The 20,070-nt window shown below is 38.1% G+C and overlaps 1 pseudogene; it reads right to left on the bottom strand.

Moving 5' to 3' along the window:
- Positions 1-20,070, bottom strand: part of LOC102439921 — an 89,797-nt pseudogene that overhangs the window by 33,762 nt on the left and 35,965 nt on the right.

Raw genomic sequence — 20,070 nt, 5'->3', positions numbered from 1 at the left:
ATGGGGGGAAAAAAGAGGGGCATCTGTAATAATCTCAACAATAAAGATTGATATATATATATACTCAGTTTTCATACAGAAGCATGATAATATTTTGATTTTTCCCCCTGGTACATCTGGACCATAGATCTGCCAGCACAGAGTTCCTGAGACGTGTCCTCATAGCTAGTGTTTGGGGTGGCCATTTACAAAGAGACTTAATGCAGGCATTTGGCTTGATTCATGAGGAATCAAAATGCCTTGTATCTAAAGGAAGAGGTCGGCTTCTAGTTTAGCTTCTAGAAGGCATCTAGCTGTGCTTCCTGTGTAGCTGCAGGTCCAGAATGTATTTCTCACCCTGGGGACAGACTATTGCAAAATGGGAGTCCTGGGAGAGGAGAGTCACTCTTGCCTAGTGTTCTTCCAAAGTTTACCAATCAAATAAGTGCTCTTCCTGTCTAATGGGAAATAGAGAATGAAAGAAAGGGATAGAGGGATAGCAGGACAAAGGGTTAGAGGGATAGAGGGACAGGGAGAGGGAAAGGTTGAGAGATTGGGAGAGGACTTCCTTCTCAACATTTCTGAGCTGAAAAGGCAGTCATAATTACTTCACAATCAAAAGTAGGAACATCTGAAGAGGAAGAGATGGTCCCCACTTTAATAACTAACATTTGATGAGCATTTATTATATACCAGGCACTGTGCTAAGATCTGTATATCTGTCGTCTTATTTAAAGCTCATAGTAATCCAATAAGATGCTTACTCTTTGTTTTAATTGTCTAGTATTCCTTTTCCCTGTCTTCTGCTGATAATCCTTTCCTTGCTTAGGAGAATTGATGTTATCTAGTTCATACTGTTCCAGTAGAGCTTCCAAATAGGTACTCACTGGAGTAGACATGTGGTTCAAGCTGGGCCACTGTTAGTTCTTCCCTCCCCTCCAAGGCTTAGTGATTTGTCCGAAGGGTGAATGTATGCTTCAAGTAGTTGGAACTTCAAGTCATGTCATCTACACATAAAGATACATTTTTTCTTCTTTTTAATATTTAGACATTATTTTAGAAATTAAAAAATTTGTAGTTAAGCTCAAAATAGGCATTGATTTTGTAGAATCCTCTGAGAGGTCACAGAATTTTTCTTTAAATTTTTCAAATGATAAATTATGTTAAGAGCTTTCCTAATATTCTTAATCAGAATTTCATCCAGAGCCAGAAATGTAGTAGATGCTGTTAGGTAAAAAACAAAGATAAATTCATGAAGGGCTGATAGGAAACCCGGTGGATGATTTACTGTATGTGGAAGTTAGCAATGGCTATAAAAGCAGTCTATAAACCCATTCATGAGAACAGAAATGGTCTTGAAAATCTTGGTCATAGATTTTGCAATTGCAAAGAAGTTATGCTTTTATGTGAAGATTTAATGTTTCTTTATATTTTAAGCACTTGATTTGTTCTCATTTTAATCATTACTGTCATTGTTACCACAATTTAACGTGTTATGTTCCTGGAAACTTTTAATTCCTCTTTCTGATAATCTGTCCTTGTTCTAGTCTTTTACACCATTTCCCATCACATTACTCTTTTCATGCAAACCATTAAAATTACACAAACATAGCAGGCTTAGAGTTTTGTTTGCCTTTAGGTCTTCCTTCTGCATTTTTTCCTTTGACCCCTCAGCTTTGTTGAGATATAATTGGCAAATAAATTGTGTAAATTTATACAACATGATCCATCTACACTCTTAAGACCACTTCCCCACTGTAGTCTAGTTTTCAGTTAAGTTTCCAGATTTCATTTCAACCAGTTTACTAGGTACTTCTTATCCCCACAGAATTAACTATAAATGAACATAAATTTTATATTGGAAGTAAAGTTATTTTAATGCAGTTTACAGGGAGTATTTTCTTTGAGATTTAGGGTGTAGATGAACGAGGTAATCTTTTAATACACTGGCATTCCTGTGATCCTTGGCTTGTGTCATCATTTTTATTTTATGGAGGTGGGAAAGGGGGATGAGAACTAGACACCCATTGATTTACCTTAAGTTACATGGACTTTGTCTTCATTTGAGTGAGAGAGATGAAAATACCTGACTCTTCTGCTCCCAGGATCATCTTTCTTCTTGATTTATGTCTACTTGAGGTATAATATTCCACACAGTGCCTTCAGAGGTTATTCATAGGTAAATGCCCAGTAGACAATCATGTATTTGATCTATGTAGATTATTCTTATAGGACCTTATGATATTTTATTAATCACAATATATTGGCATGTGATCCAAAATGTCAAAAAATCATGCCTTATAGATTGAGAGCCTATATTGCATGGAATAATTGTGATGAATTACATTGGCTAATTTTATTTGTATTATAACACAGCAATCACTGTGCCTGAGTGACCTAGAAGTTCCATATAGTAATTAGTTGGTAGGCCCCATTAAGAGGCTCTATTAAAATTGTGAGAAAATAAATAGAATGACAGTCTCTATACTTACAAACCCAGGTCTCTCTTCATGAAATTACATTGCTAGACTGTCAAAACATTCTAAGAAAAGAAAAAGAATCTTTTGTGAACACATCTGTCCTCACATTCTTGTCAGTCAATACTTTCATTTCAAAGGGATAAATGCTTTCTGTAATCATTGCAATCTTTGCTCATGTGAGATAACTTTATTCTGTCTTTTGAATAAGAAAACTATTGGCTTATTGAGTTCTCTATATACTAAGTGATACAATGTCTTGGAAAGCACCTCATTGATTTTTGTTGAGTGAGGTTGCTGGTTTAAACTTCGGAATATAAGATTATTGTTGAAGTTTAAGTGTTGAAATAGTCACTGTGAGGAAGGTTGAAGACAACTAAATAAAATTTTAAGTGAAATTCAGGATGAATTGATAGCTGCACACGATATCAGTAATTCAGCAATAAACATAACAAACCATTTCTATCCTGATTTTTTTCCTCAGCCATACTGAAAATAAGTGTTTGCAATACAATAGCATTGGTTTTTGTCCAAAAACAAATAGCTCTTCCCCCAAATCATAGCAACTTGAAGATAAAAACAAAACAAAATCTTAATTTTCATAGAACAATTTTCTTGTGTAGTTATCATCCTCCAACATAATTAGATTTTTATGTAAAGATTCCAAAGAATTTTCCAGGTATAAAATATTTTAGGTAACTATGAAGCAATAAAGTAGTAAATAAAAAATAAGACAAAATGAATTTATATATAAAATAGTTTATCATCAGTTATGCTAGCAGATGTCTTGAAAAGAGTGTTTGAAGTAATATTATATGATTTAGCTGCAAGTATGTGTGGCCATAAATTCAAGTCTGGAGTTATCCTTCAGTCACATAAAATATTGAACACAGCATATCATTTTAAAATGATGTGTAGTGCACCATGTAGAGAGCAAAATGACAATCTACGGTAATACTTTCTGACCCAGCTCTCTGACAAAGCCACAGTTTAACTGGTTTATTGACAGGGTAGATTATTATAGATTAGAGTGGTCCACAAAAGATGGCAGCTCCTGTTCTTTTGTAATAGTCCGACTGAGCTGTTCTTGACAACCTTTCATCCAAGCAGCTCAGCACATTACTAATAGGTACTCTTACACCTAAATATTTGTCTGATAACTTCTTATTTTCACGGGGTTTGGAATCTTAATTCATGTTCATCAGTTATTCCTATGAGACATTCTAGCATATTCAAGTCGTTTAAAAATGAGTTGCCAAGGCCTGGGAAGTCTGATTAACCCCTCCAGAGAAATGCCATTAGCCCACCTGCCCTCCAAAACTCAACTCTGTTTTTGCCCAATTGATTCATATTTAAGTAAGGGGGAACACATCAGTTAGCCTTTTCAGAACCATTTGATTTTGGCAAGTTGCTTTACCTTCATTTGTTTCTGTGCTTGCATAATTATGAAGATTATCACTGATTTTTATCCCACTTTACAGAAGGCTTGATCTAATACCTGCATTATTTTGCTTATTCAGAAAAGATCCATGTATATCAAATATAATTAAATACTTCTTTGTTATTGCAAACACTTTAAAGAAAGGGTTTCATTTCATGCTTGAGGGATACTATATTTTCTTAAAAACCCAAAACTCTTTGAATTCTCTTCATATGTTTTCTGTGGAATATTTAGTAACTGAAATCTCCTTCATTTAAAGTGTCATGAACAACAGATGGTTCCCCTAAAAAGACTAGTTTTATATTCGATTCATTTAGCAATAAAGCAATATCCTTGAATTATATTCAAAGTAAATTTAGTGCTGGTGAGTACAGATCAGAACAGAAAGCCAGATGAACCAGAAGATAGGAGTGGAAGATAATAAATAATGTTTACATTTAAATATTTTCATTGTTGTCTTAAATATTAAATCCTGGTCAGAATTACAGTGGTGAGATTTTGGTATCTTTAAGTTCACCCCCTAGCCACACACTAAGACTTACACACGCGTTTCCTGCAATGACTTCTTAAGGCAGATGTGTCTTTAGGATCCTTGAGTGAATTACTCTTAAGTCTGGACTTCATTGGCTTGCCTGGGTCTCCCCAGGCTACCAGTCCACACTGCAAATTATGGACTTGCCAACCTCCATAATCATGTGAGCCACTACCTTATAATAACTACCTTTCTGTATATATACACATCCTATTGATTCTGTTTCTCTGGAGAACCCTATTACAAATTGAATCTCAGTTTGATAGAGTCTATGTGGATTAAGAAATGGAGACAGAGTGAGGAGTAGCACAATTGTGGTGAGAAGATTGTGGCTTCACACTAGATTTGCAGCTAACCACCTGTGTGATTTTGGGGCATCTCAGTGAACTAGAAGCTTCCCCTGTATTAAAATGAGGGGATTTAATCATATAAACTCATATTCTTTCCAGTTTGAACATAGATGACTACATCCCTTGGCCTGGGAGAGGCCTATAGTTTCTCTGGTACTTCTTTCATCACTACCATGGTATTGAGGATTATAGGGGAAATGTACACATGGGGGATATTTGTTGAATATAAAGGAGTGAGTGTCTGTCATTAATGAATTAGCATAAAATGGCAAGCTCCGTTCATCTTACCCCATACTCAATCAAAATCAAAATAATCAGGTAATCCATTCACAAAACAAGTTCTTACTGCAAGCAATTTCTTGTCCATGTTAGATATTTTGTTTTAATACCATTGATAAAGAGTATAATAATTTTACAAGAAAAAAAGACAAGACAATCAGTAAACCAACCTTCATGAAGGAGGTCTCCCAGGAATGGGAGGTGAGACTCCCTGAGGCATCAAAGAGAAAAAGATGTGGATATAATTGCTGCTGTATCAGTGCCTAAAGCATTTCCTGTTTCCTGTTACATGTTTTTATTGATCAGTTTTGTTAAGCGATTTTTTCTTTGCTTCATTTCCCACTTTCCTTTTGAATCTTGCTTTTAAAAATTCTATAATTAATTTCGCTTTGTTAACTATTCTTCTTTTGTTCTCATTGTTTCTGGATATTCTTTTATAATGCAATGGAAATTCAGTTTTAATTAGTTATGTCTACTTTTTATCTACATATTGGTCATTGTCACCAACACGATCATGCTCATTATCTTTACAGATGTGTATGGATTTGCTGTGTGCTACCTTTGTAGACACCAAGTAGTTTATAGAGAAGATGCAATTTATAAGAACCTGAAGAAGAAAATAGAGCAAATAAATGAAGGATTATATAAAAATGAAGTGGGTGTTTCATTTAATAAAATAGTACATCCCTTTATCATAGTTATGAAAGAGTTCATTGCAAACAAATATCAAACACCAACAATGCAGATCTAGAAGCCATTTCCACATTTTAAGAATTACCATTAAATTGTCTCATCCTAGTGGCTGTAAACTGTGTGGTCCATATTGGGACAGTAAGTCTGTTCCAGTCCTTTTATAGTGTTTGGAGTATTTGCATGTTCCACCAGGTATGCAGATCTCTGTCCAGCATGATTGCTTACTCCCATTTAGGCCTCCCAGGGTTACCAGTAGTGGCCCCATGTGAGCTGCTTGTTGGATGTGTTCAGGGCCACCCTCACGCCCCTGGGGAAACTGTACAGTCATGTGTGATAACTCAATAGTGAGCTATGGGTCTTGCATCACCCCAAACATGCTCCCCCATTCTGCAACATACAAAATAACAACAACAAAATGCTCCTAAGTTAGTCACTCTCCCAGTCCACTTAATAAAGGTTCTTCAGAAAGCCAGTGATACTGATTCACAAAATAAGACAACTCCTTCGCATTATACTCCCTAGTTTTAGTGGGTTTTTTTGTCCCCCACAACCTTGACTACCTTTTTGGTAACCAGAGGTAATTGAAGTGCTATTTGTTTTTCCAGCATAATTCTTCACTTTGGTAATGGCTCTTAAGCTAGAGGCTGTAGCTTAGACAGGACAAAGTCTGAGCTTCTTTACTCTGATTTTAGCCATTACAGATAAAAATAGCCAAGGGATTGTATATTTGGCTTGTTTGCCATGACTTTGCATTTTTTTTGTGTGTGTGCTTGGGTCTGATATTTCTAAATTCCATAGGTAACTTCTGCTTCCAGTAACTGATGGCAGAGCAACTGCTGTTTCATTTCACAGGTGACTTGGTAGCTGTCTAGGTATGTGTATCATTCCTTGCCCCCTCATCCTTGTCTGAAATAATGCTTTCACCATGCTTTAGTGAGTCAAGGTCATTCTAGAGAATTCCACAGCTGATGACAACTGTATTATCTAAATTGATACAGAAAAACATATGACAAAATTCAGCCCTTATTCATAATAAAATGAACTCTCAGCAAATCAAAAAGGGAATTTCTTCAATCTATAAAAAAACCAAACCTGCCCTGGCCAGATGGCTTAGTTGGTTGGAGTATCGTCCCATACACCAAGAAGTTGTGGGTTCCATTCCCGGCGCATATCTAGGTTGCAGGTTCAGTACCCAGTTGGGGTGCATGCAGGAGGCAGCCAATAAATGTTTTTCTCTCACAGCGATGTTTCTTTCTCTCTCTAAAATCAATAAAAACAAAAACAAACAAAAAAGACCATATCCTCCAGTAAGGATTAAAAATAAGTAAATTAATTAAAAACCTGCTCTCCTGTCCCTCAACCCTTACAATTAACCTCATACTTAATGGTCAAAGAATAAAGATCAAGAATAAAGTGAGAATGTTTACTCTGATACTTCTATTTTAGATTTCTGATATCATATTTTTCATTTCTAGAATTCCTTTGGTTCTTCTTTTTTTTTTTTTTTGCAGCTTCTAACTCATTGCTAAAATTTTCTCTCTCTTCATGTATGTTGTCCACATTTCCCCTTGGATCTGTTAGCATTTTTATCAGATATTTCAATGTCCCTATCTAATAATTCCAACCTCTGAGCCATCTCTTGGTCTTCATCTATTGATTCTTCCTGTCTTGACCACAGACCACATTTTCCGCCTTCTTTGTGTGTCTCATTGCATAGATGGCACATTGTACAGAAATATGCTGCACACTGAAGTTAATATTTACCTCATAAAACAGGAAGTCTTTTTTTTGGTCACACTCCTACAGTGGCCCCTAAAGTAATATGGTTCTTTGTTGCTGTTGAGCTGGTCTGTTATTTTATTTAGCTTTCATTTGATTCAGTTCATCATTAGCTTCAACAGCTTAGGTGGGATCAGGACTTTCCCTTCAATCCTGTTCAGAGACTAAGCCACTAGCAAGATTTTAGAAATTTTTTTAGTACGTTATGGTGAGCCACCCGCTTTTCTATGGGTCATCTTTCTCTTATTTATTTTCTGGCTGCCAGCTTTATGAGTTGCTGGGGAATTGCCAGGTGAAGAACTATGAGAAAGAATTGTCACGTGGGTGCAGACACACTCTGTGTCTATGGTTCCTTTGAATTTTAGGGTGTAATTCCATATAGTGGGTAAAAGAATGTTGAAAGTTCCATTCATCCCTCCTTAAACCCATCTGTGGTACATTTGTCCTCATTCTTGTCACTATGCCTAGAATATAAGCAGCTGTGGCTCTTTTCTCCTATTAAGGGCTTTTCATTTCTTGAATTAATCCATTTAGGTTTCTTTGTATCCTGAGATTTCTGATTGGCTTAAAAATTATGGTTGTGCAGCTTATTTGGTTTGTTATGGTTGTTAGGGTAAGAGGATGGACACTTTCAACTTTCTACATTCTAACCAGACTTTTTAAATTATGCTTTGTTTTACCTTTTTACCTGAAGTTGAATACTTTGGTTATTAAGTTTTACTTCCTATTAAATAATGAAATCATTTAAAGCTATGGGTTGGCATGTGAGTTAAATTTTGCCTCCACCCTGTAAATTTTTATATGTAATGTTTTATTGCCATTAACTTCTACATCTTGTTAATTGCAATTTTAATATCAGTTCTCCCTAAGAGCACTTAGAATGTGGTGTGTGTGTGTGTGTGTGTGTGTGTGTGTGTGTGTGTTTAATTCTAGTTTTGTTACTTGTGATCAGAGAGCATAGAAAAAACAATTGCTGCATTGGGGGATTCCTGGAGTTCTCTTTATGACCTAACTGGGACTCTGTATTTTTATAATTGCTTGGATAAATAAATGAAACACTATTTCTTGAATGCTCAACTATGAAAGATGAATATGCAAGATATGTATGTGACTTGGCCACAGATTTAACAACTATTTGACTTCCATCATTCTTGTTATTAGTGTCAGTTTTCCCCAAATCCCACAGTAGGTTTCCTATAGTCTTAATTTTCAGCATTGTTAAGAGTGTTCATCCTTTCCTGAATTTTCCCAGCTATTTTCTATGGAAGCCAAATGAGGCTGATTTATGCATTTCCAGCCAGGAACCATCTTTCTGCATTTGCCTCCATTAAAATTTCTAATGGTGGTTGGCAAAATATAGGGAAGCTATTGGCTCTTGAAATTTATTTTTTTATATTAGCTAATTTACTGAACTGTCTTACTAATTTAAATAAGTTTTCAATTGATTCTCTGTAATTATCTGATTATACAATTATATCCTCTGGAAATAATGAAAACTTGGTATTCGGTTTTCCAGATTTATTGTTTCTAAATTATCTCTTCTGTCTTGTTTCACTGTTAAGTATGATTTGGCTATTGGTTCAAAATATACAAATGCTTTAGCAGTCACTGCACTGTTTTATAAAAGTTCACAGAATAACTGCATAGTGATCAGTTAGTGAACATTTAGATTTTGCTAAGTGTCCACATCTCTACTTTCCATATTCTTTTCCTTGTTCCTGAGCTTTAACATTTCTAGCCATCTGGATCCTTTCTTCTTTTAGGATTTCCCCAAATCGCTATACTGGCTCAGAGATCATGTTTCTAAATTCCATAGTATCTCTAGTTAGAGTTAATCTGAGCCTATGGTTTTAAAGTCATGGAGAGTGGCTACCTGCTCTCTTCTACGATAGCCTCACCTATGGCATGCTTCAGTACTCTCCCTAAAATGCTTGTCCCACCCCTCTATTCTGTAGGTTGAAGAGTATGAAATTGTCCTTAGATGAAAAAGGGCATCTATGGAGAATCCCCCTCAACCTACACATACACATTAATCTAATATAAGCTGTCCAAACACACAAGCTTTTATTTATTTATTTATTTACTTTTAAACCTCACCCAAAGATATTTTTGCCATAGATTTTCAGAGAGAGTGGAAGAGAGAGGGAAAGACAGAGAGAAACACTTATGTGAGAGAAACACATTGATTGTTTGCCTCCTGCATGTGCCTTGACCAGGGCCCAAGGCCAGGGAGGAGCCTGCAACCAAGGTACATGCCTTTGACTGGAATCGAACCTGGACCCTTCGGTCCACAGGCCAACGTACTATCCACTGAGTGAAACCAGCTAGGGCTATTTTTTAAAATATATTTTTATTGATTTCATATAGGAAGGGAGAGGGAGAGAGAGATAGAAACATCAATGATGAGAAAGAATCACTGATTGGCTGCCTCCTGCAGGCCCCCTACTAGGGATCAAGTCCGCAACCCAGGCATGTGCCCTGACTGGGAATCAAACCCTGACCTCCTGGTTCATAGGTTGATGCTCAACCTCTGAGCTATGCTGACCATGGCCCTAACACTCAAGCTTTTAAAAATAGATTTTTGTGTATTCTAGGTACAATGGATAAATAAGTAAACAGTAGGACCAGTACTGGTCTCAGGTCAGAAATTATAGTTAGGAACTTGGAACTGTTACTCTGAACCTAATTCTGGACCATAAGAAAGAATTGGGCAGTGAATTGGAAGTTCTAGGACTTGGGGTAGAGGGACTGCCCTCCAAGTCCCCATGCAGTCCTGGAATGGTACCAGTGGGTGGGTACAGATGTCTTAGTTTTAGGATGGCATATTCCAAATAAGAGAAGATGGGCATACTCTTGTAGCCTGAAATTATAGGCAGAAAAGTCTCCAAAGTTTGAGAGCTACCAAAAACAAAATGCCCAATATGAAATAAAAAAGTCCATGTGAATCAAAAGATTTGAACAGATGAAGAAAATGGTGCTGCTGTTCACAGAGCCTTCTAAGGAGATTTAAGATATTTATGAAAGACAAAGGAGATGCATCACTATAGACTTATGTGAAAAATCAATATGGTCCTATAATATTATCAAGAAGGTCAATAGTGAAATAAGCAGAAGTTAGCAAACAGGGAAAAGAGGGTGAGGGGTTCAAGGCACAGAGGCTTGGTTTCTGTGGGTTATATTTTCAACTCCTATACCAAAGACTATGAAGTCTACTTGGTTTAGTGTAAGATCTCAGGGCATCGCTCTAGGCCAGGGGTGGGCAACCTTTTGTGAGTGCGTGCCAAAACCAGCAAAATCTCTGACTCAAAATTCTTCTGCGTGCCAACCCTAATTTTTTGAGAACATGTTATGCTTACTTGATATCTTTTAAGGTGTACGTATGTGAAGAACCTTGAAGAAATAATAAAATTCATTCGAGCAACAAAAACACAGTATATGATGATGAAAAATACATTTATTTTTTAATGTATACATGTACACTGATAGTCCGACAGAAAACTTTATGACTCTGTTTGATATCATCAGTGGGACTTTTGCTGCTGCATCACTGATGACAGAGATTTTACATCAGGTTTATATTTCGTGACCTTCAGAGATATGCACGAGCTACTACTTTCATCCGTCAGGCTACTCCTATTATGAGACTTAACAAAATTCATCACTGAGAACAAAGATTCACAATTGTAAATGGAAGATTATAAGAGAGGGTTTCGCGTGCCAGCAAAAGTTACTGGCGTGCCATGTTTGGCACGTGTGCCAGGGGTTGCCCACCCCTGCTCTAGGTCCTGTCTTCATTTTTTTTCAAACCTGCTTGCTTTACCTTATTTTTTGTGGTGGCATAGCTAGATTCTATCATTCTACTGTAGGCTTAGATCAGTGCTTTGAGAAAGGTTCTCTGTAGTTTGTCCTCCTCTTTGCCCAGAAAGTCTTTAAAAACAAACATTTTGTTATAATTTTTGCAATCATACAAAAAAGTAGAATTAACACACATATAACTCCCACTTACATGTTGATATTGCTGCATCTTTATATACACCAAGAGCTACACTGGTTTAAAGTAAATTATAGATCTGGAAAATTCACATTGCAATAAACATTTCTATTTTTTAAAAAGACTTTCTCCTATATAACTGCAACATCATAATCTCATAAAATATCCCAGAGTATCATTTAATACTCTGTCCATATTCTTTTCTCCCAGAATATCTAAATGTATTTTTAAAACCAAAATATGATCAAGAACTATACATTAAAGGTAAATCTCTTAAATTGTATCTCTTAAATTCCTTTTACTCTAGAATAGTTCTACCTCTTCTTCTCTCCACCCTGCCCCAATATTGACTTTTCCACGACTGCAGGCCAATTTTATTACAGAAAATTTCATATTCGGATTTTTTCAAACTTTCCTTCGTGATATCTGTTATTCTCTATTTCTTCATAACTGGAAGTTAAATGTTAAAATTTTATTAGAGTTAGTTGACACATGTTGGCTGCTGTAGGTGCATCATATCAGGAGGCACTTGGTATCTAGTTATCCCACCTGGGCATTGTTTTTGGGAAATCTCTTGGCTCCATGCTCTGCAGCTTCAGGGTCACTAATCTCATCCCTGTCCATGCCTTAGCTCTTGGGCCTCTAGCCCAGGTGTGATCTATGGAACATCCAGACTCTATCTCTAGTCTGTCATGCCCCTTGGGTAATCCCCTTCCCTCTTGGGATTACAGGCACCCCTGAAACGACATTAAATGATTGTTTTTCTACAGGAGATAATAATGGAATGTCATTCAGGGTAGTTTAAATTAAATCTAGCCTAGAGGCAAAAGACTGCATTTATTGTATCTCAGCTGCTATTCTTGCATTGTTTAACTTGTGATTAGGTATGGCTATTAAGTGGGGAATGCACATGAAAGTCTTTAGTGCTGTTTTATTATTTCATTGCTGGCATCTATTTCTATGGCTAGACTAAAGAAAAATGTATATGCAATCCAACTCTCTAATGTTCCAGCTTTATGAGCCCCAGGTTGAAACTGTAGTTTGTGGTCGAGATACCTGTCAGCCCATTGATCCTCTGCTAGTGATAGCTAAAAGAATAGTAGAAACTATGTCATAAGGAGCACCTGTCTCTTTAATAATTTACAGTATGGTACTAAATAAATAAAAGAGTAAAACGAAAAAAAAAATCCCCAGCTTTATTTTCTCTGAACTTTCACATTTGTGACGCACATACTCATGACACATCTGCTTGTTAGAACCTCTGATTTATAAGTAGAGAAAATGAAATTATAGTTATTGAAGATGTATATTTGTGTTTGCAGCTTTACATTGGTGGTGACATAGATGTGCAGGGCAAATATCCCAATTATCGTGGGTGTAAAATCAGGAAAGAAAATGTTTTACACTCTCAATAATTTATGAAAATATTCACCTACTTCTATCAGCATTATTAATTGGCTCAGTGTGACCCTTTGTGGTTTATGCTAATAAGAATAACTTCATCTATTATACTAGTTCTCTTTTACTCTAATTCTCATTTTGTCTAAATCAAACTTGGTAACTTTTTTCTGTAAAGAGCCCGATAGTAAATATTTTAGGTTTTTCCACAGTGTCGCAGGGAAGGAATTTCAGGGACACAAGTGTAGGAGGATTTGAGTGATAGTGGCAATATTTATTAGAGTTTCCTTGAAAAGGCTGCCACACATGACAAGCCACTTTCCTGACAGGTCCAGCAGCAGAAGCTGATTGATGTTGTCGATCAGCCCCCAGACACACTACGCCTGATGTCTCATCCACCAGCAGATGGTTCAGCTCTGTCTTGCTGTGGGAGAAATCCAGTTTCTGGGGCAGTACGCCCGCACTTGGGCCCACCAGGCCCAGGAGGGTCAACAGGACCCAGAGCTAACTCACCCCTCCATCTGAGGCTAACCTTGGGCAAGTTACTTAACTTTCCTGTACCTCATTCCCTATCTGCACATCCTGCACCAAGGCTCAATGGCACTGGGCCACCATACATGCTGTAGTCCAGCCTGCACAGCTACTAAAGAGAAGTCTAATTACTCTGAGACTGCCATGCCAGAGGGTCCATGTGTGGATGTTCTGGTTGACAACCCATTCCTAGCAAACAGCCAACATCAGCTGACAGCCATATGAGTTGACCTACCTTGGATGCCCAACCCAGCTGAGCCTTCAGATGACTACAGCCCCAGCCAAAACCTGACTACAACTGCACGAGAGACTACAAGTGAGAACTGCCTAGCTGAGCCCTATAAACTATCAGCAGAATAAAATGATTGCTTTAGCTGCTAAATTTAAGGGCAATTTTTATGCTACAATAGTAAACTTATAATTTAAGGTAGCAATTAAAAGTGTGGGCTCAAGGATTTCCATATTTAGTTTGAATCTTGGTCCTGTCATTTAATTGATGTTTGAGCTTTGACGAGCTAACTAATACCTCTAAGCTTTATTTTCTTCATTTGACACAAGGATGATTATAGGGTCTATCTCATAAAGTTGTCAGGATTAAAGTAGAATATGCCTGATATATGGTAAAGGAGTGGCTGCACACACACACACACACACACACACACACACACACACACACAGGGCCTGTGCAATAACATGGGCTTCCATGTTCAGAAATCAGTGCTCGGCTATTAGCATTTTTGAAGAAGGGGATTTCTACTTTCATTTTGCACCAGGCCCTGCAAATTATGTTGCCAATCTGGCAAGCCCATGCACACCCACACACACAACTATGAAGTATTAAACAGTATTCTTAAGTCTTATAATATTTCTGACTGCCATCCTACAATTATGTGTTTCCAGAAATTAAAGCAGATCAAGGAAACCAACTGGGGAATTCTCTCAGTTTTTGTAGGTCGGGAATTCTGAAATGGCTTGTCTGTGTAGATTGGCTCAGCCTCTTTCGTGAGATTGCAGTCCAAATGTCAGCAGGGATGTCAGTTATTTGAAGGCTGGCCTGGGCCGAAGGGTCTACTTGCAAGCTCCCCCATGTAGTTGTTAATAGGAAACCTCAGCTCCCACCACCTGGATTTCTCATTACATGGCAGTTGGCTTTTCCAGAGCAAGTGATCCCAGAGAGAGAGAGAAAGAGAGAGAGAGAGAGAGAGAGGGAGAGAGAGAGACCACAGTGTTCCTATGCCCTAGTCTTGGAAGTACAGACCTGCCTGTTCTGTTGGTCACACAGACCGATTTTCATATGGTATGAGAGGAGACTCCACAAGGGCGTGAATGGCAGGAGGCAAAGACCACTTGGGGCCATCTTAGAGGCTGCGATACTATAAAATAATATTGTTAGTCACTGTTTTTGGTGGAAGTGGAGTTCTTAGAGTGCCTCAAGAAAATGAATTGAATTTCCTGAGGCCCCCACAGGAGGAAGGAGTTTTGTGGAAAGTTTTATTGATGATGTCAAATTAAGGAGGTCCCCCTCCCCCCAAGGTCACATTTCTGACTTGCAATGGAAGAGGTTCACATGGCTTTGGGGAGAGAACAGGTGAGTGCATGGGTGAGGATGAGTATGGAGCAAGAGAGAACAAGGGGAAGAAAGTTCCTTTGTCTGGGGTTTGTAACCAGGAGTTTAAACAATTAATTTTCAAGATTTTGAGGGCTTGCTGTGGCACCACACTTTTAGCAAATGATCTTTCTTCCAGGCTAGACTGACAGGCAAGCACCTTCCCTACATCACCCCGATTTCACTGCGCATGTGTCCTCTCCCTTTGTTTGATCCCTTCCCCCAGTGATCTGCCGGAATGGACGGGTGGATCCCTGGGGAGTGTGATGCTGTATCTTCCTGGTGAAGCTGCCCAGATGACCATGCTTATAACGTCTGGCCTCCCCCCTTGCTCTCTTCATATTATTAATATTAACTAGCTAATTATGATGATAATTTTCCCAGAGATCACTGAGGCTTCACAAAACATTGTGTGACCCATTGTGCCAAACTTCATCTTTAAAAGTTGGGGTGTATAAATTAACTGAAAATAAATTATTCAGATTTTTGGAGGTGAATTATTCAAGAGAATTTAAAAAAATGAATCAAGTGCCATTTTTTTTTCCTTTTCTCTATTCCTAAGGAAGTGAACCACTACAGAACCAATTATTTTACTCTTTCTTTAATTCTACAAGTAATGAGGAAGGGCTCCTGTTACATTGTTAATGGGCTCATTTTCCTACAATCAGTATCATAGAGAACTTCTTATGAAAGTTCCATCAAGCATACTATCCCTGGTGTCTAAGAGAAGCCCATATTTTAGAGGAGAGTAGATTAACAGACTTGAAAGAGGATGAGATTTTTAGAGTTCAGACCTGCAATCAAATTCTTGTTCTCGGTACAGACCAGCTATCTATGTGATTTGGGTTAATTGTTTAATCTCTTTGAGACTCCTGTGCCACAACTGTAAAATAGGGAAAAACAATATCTAAATTGAAGTCTTGTTGTGAAGATTAAACGTAAAAGCTAATAATCTCTCTACAAATATTGGTTCCACTTCCTCATTAAGAATATGCAGAAATGTGTTTCCAGGGATTAGAATAAAAAGAGTTAGAGAACTGTGGAAGTATAGGCCTTTATTAATAGGTACCAGCCTAGAAACTCTCTCCTTGCTGTTAGAGAAAATTTGATTACAAAATACTTAGTTTGCCAAGGGATATATTATCCTTTGACCTCTAAGATTTTGCTGTTAAACAGCTTCTTTGGTACAGTTTTTTTTCAACACAGTAATATACTCTGTACAATCACATGTCAGAATTGATTCAAGTTTAACCAGGATGATAATTGAATTTTTGTTCTGACTCCACTATTGGTTATTCCTTTGCTGCCAGTCTTCCCATCTGTAATTCTATCCTATACTCAGCACCAGATTAACCTTCCCAGGACACCGCTTACATGCACTCCATTCCCAAATGTAAAACCTTTAGACATCAAGATCAAGATCAAATCTAAATTATTTAATGAGAAATTAAACATCCTCAATAGTTTGGCCCTATTTTATCTTTTCAGCCTAATTTCCAACTTCTCTCTCATACATGTTCCCCTTCTCATGGTCTCACCTCCTATTTTTTCTCCCTTTTTAAATCTCATTCTGTAAGGCTCTCCTTATTCTCTTTGCCTATCAAAACTCAACCCAATCTTAAAAACCCTTCTTAAATATTATTTAATACAATCTCCTCTCCATTACATACACAAATATCTGTAAAACAGAATAAGATCCATGCCACAAGCATAGTTCAAATTGCTATGTTAGGGAGAAGAGAGACACCACTTTCAGCCTGGGGCTTGACAAAGGGTTCCTTGGAGTAGTTAATATTTGAAAAGGTCCCTGGAAATGGCTTAAAATTCTAAAGATTAGAGGAGGCCAGTCTTCATAGAGGAAATGGTATGTAAAATGAAATGAAAGTTTGGAAAATGTTTGGTATTCTCAAATAATGATGAAAAATCCAGTTTAGCCCTAGGCATTTTGGCTTAGTGGATAGAACATCGGCCTGCAGAGCTAAGGGTCCCAGGTTCAATTCTGGTGAAGGGCGCGTACCTTGGTTGCAGGCTTCTCCCTGACCTGTGCCCCAACGTGCAGGAGGCAACAAATCCATGTGTTTCTCTCACATCAAAATATCTCTCTGTCTTTCCCTCTCTTCCACTCTCCCTAAAAATCAATGGAAAAATATCCTCGGGTGAGGATTAACAACAAAAATCCAACTTAGACAAAACAAAATACACACAGAAATATTTTGATAGATTGGAATCTGATTTAAAGGCCATTAATAATGCCAAATTAAGATATTTGCACTGGAGCTCTATTTCAAAAACATTAACCTGGCAGAGGAGTGTCAAAGGTGGGTGCCCAGCCAAGAGGAGTTGGGAAGATTAATTAGGAGACAACTGCAACCAATTAGGAGAATTTAATAGGGTTTATTTTAGGGTGCTTGATAAAGAAATGTAAAGGAAAGTACAGAAGTAAAGTGAGGGAACAGATGTAAAAGAGGAAGAATCAACATCAAATATTGAATGAATGTGTGAACATAAGAAACATCCAAACCTGTAAGAATTTTTGTGACTTTATTTGAGCCAAATTGACAAAAATTGACTAGAAGCAAAATCTCCACAGATTTCGAAAATGCTCCAGAGAATGGCAGTTTTTCCACCTTATTTTATACTTCACAATCAAAGGAGGAGGCATCAGGGGTTACATGAAATCCGTTGGTGATAGATTAGGGAGGAGAGAGAAGGGGGAGCAGGGAAATCTCTGGGATTGGATAGAAAGTAAAAGGAATAGACAGACACTTCATTTACATTGGTGGGTACCAGATAGTTAACAGTTAACACCACATGGTAGCAGCAACCATGAGGGGTTCTGTGGACTCCTGCTCTGGTGGCAAATTGTGCCCTGAGTGCTCTAGATAAAGGAAATTACCCTGACATTCCAAAGGTTTGTTACATAAATGCAAAAAAACAATAGACAGGCTCAGTTAAGGTGAAGATTGACCTTTGTCAGGGAAGATACTGACTGCCTAGGGCATGACTACCTGCCATGACTCCCTTTTTGTTAGAAAGTTTTAATTTCAGACCATCCTGTGTGGTTACTTAGGTCTCTGAGTTTGTAAAACATGCCATGCAGGGCTCTCCCGAGCTTGTCAGGTTTAGTATTTGGCCCATTTTCTGTCCAAAAATGGTTGAATAGAATGTGGACTCTCCACATAGATGGATATTAAATGCTTGCTATGACTATGGGCCTTGAATCAGACTGCTCAAGGTTGGCACCTTGACCACTTCCAGGCTGAAGTACCTTGGGAAGTTTCTTAAACTATGTCTTTCAGTTTTCTCATCTGTAAAATTGGAATGAAAAGTACTCAAATTAAATGTTAATATCCTTAAAACACTCCAAACAATGTCTGGCACATGCTAAGCATTCTAAATGTACTTGCTATTATTGTTATGTGCCATTATTGCTATCACTGTTGTGCTATTATTATTGTTACTAGAGGCCTGGTGCACGACATTCGTGCACTGGAGGGGAGGTCCCTCAGCCCGGCCTGTGCCCTCTCGCAGTCCAGGACCCCTCGGGGGATGTCCGCCTACTGGCTTAGGCCCTCTCCCTGTGGCTGGTGCTGGAGGCTCTGCTCCTAAGTCACCACACAGACATCCCCCCAGGGGTCCTTAGTGCTGCCACTAGAGAGGCTCCCGCCACCGCCCCTGTGCTTGCCAGCCATGAGCCCGGCTTCTGGCTGAGCAGTACTCCCCCCGTGGGAACGCACTGACCACCAGGGGGAAGCTCCTGTGTTGAGCATCTGCCCCCTGGTGGTCAGTGCCCTTCATAGTGACCCGTCATTCTGCCATTCGGTTGATTTGCATATTAGCCTTTTCTTATATTGGATAAGAGCCACTTAGCAGTTTGGGTACTGAGAACCTGACCTATGGCAGCTGTAGTACAGTCAAGAGGATGGGTAAGGCTCTAACTGGTTTGGCTCAGTGGATAGAGCGTCGGCCTATGGACTGAGGGGTCCCAGGTTCGATTCTGGTCAAGGGCATGTACCTTGGTTGCAGGCACATCCCCAGTAGGGGGTGTGCAGGAAGCAGCTGATCGATGTTTCCCTCTCATCGATGTTTCTAACTCTCTATCCCTCTCCCTTCCTCTCTGTAAAAAGTCAATAAAATATATTTAAAAAAAAAAGAGGATGGGTAAGGAAGTCTTCGTGGAAGTGGCAGTTCCCTAGCTTTCATGGTGACATGTTCATAAAATCAACATAATAAATATGTGATGATTTAATTATCCCAGAATGTTTTTGGTCCAAACAATTTTTACTTAAGTAAAAACAATATTCTTCTGTAATAGACACCTCTAATTATGAAAAGTACCAAAATTTTCCAGGAGAAATTATATAGGTCTCAGTGTACAATTCTATAATACACCATCTGTATATTGTATTTTGTGTTCACCACCCCAAGTCAAATCTCCTCCCATTACCATTTATGCCCCTTTACCCTCTCCTGCCTTCCCCCATTCCCCTTTCCCTTTGGTAATCACCATACTGTTGTTTGTGTCTATGAGGTTTTTTGTTTGTTTGTTTGCTTGTTTTTTGCTGCTTAATCCCTTTACGTCTTTCACCCAGTTCCCCAAACCCCCTCTCCTCTGACATCTGTTAGTCTGTTCTCTGTATCTAAGAGTCTGTTTCTATTTTGTTAGTTTATTTTGTTCATTAGATTCTACATATAAATGAAATTACATGGTACTTATCTTTCTCTGACAGGCTTATTTCACTTAGCATAATACTCTCCAGGTCCAATCCATGCTGTCGCAAAAGGTAAGATTTCCTTCGTTTTTATGGCTGAGTTGTAGAAAGGAATAATTTTTTCTTGAATAATAAGACTCAGTTTTGTAAGAATATTATTTTTCCAACAATAGTCTATACAAATTTAGTGCAAACTCAATCAAAATCCAAATGGTTTTGTGTGTGTGTGTGTGTGTGTGTGTGTGTGTGTTTACAATGAAAAATTGATCAATTGATTCTTAAGTTCATTTGCAAAAATACAT

Source organism: Myotis lucifugus, unplaced genomic scaffold, assembly GCF_000147115.1.
Source record: "Myotis lucifugus unplaced genomic scaffold, Myoluc2.0 scaffold_5, whole genome shotgun sequence".
In the NCBI taxonomy this organism is placed as follows: domain Eukaryota; kingdom Metazoa; phylum Chordata; class Mammalia; order Chiroptera; family Vespertilionidae; genus Myotis; species Myotis lucifugus.
The sequence above is the reverse complement of the archived record's forward strand: the minus strand, read 5'-3'. Positions and strand labels throughout refer to the sequence as shown.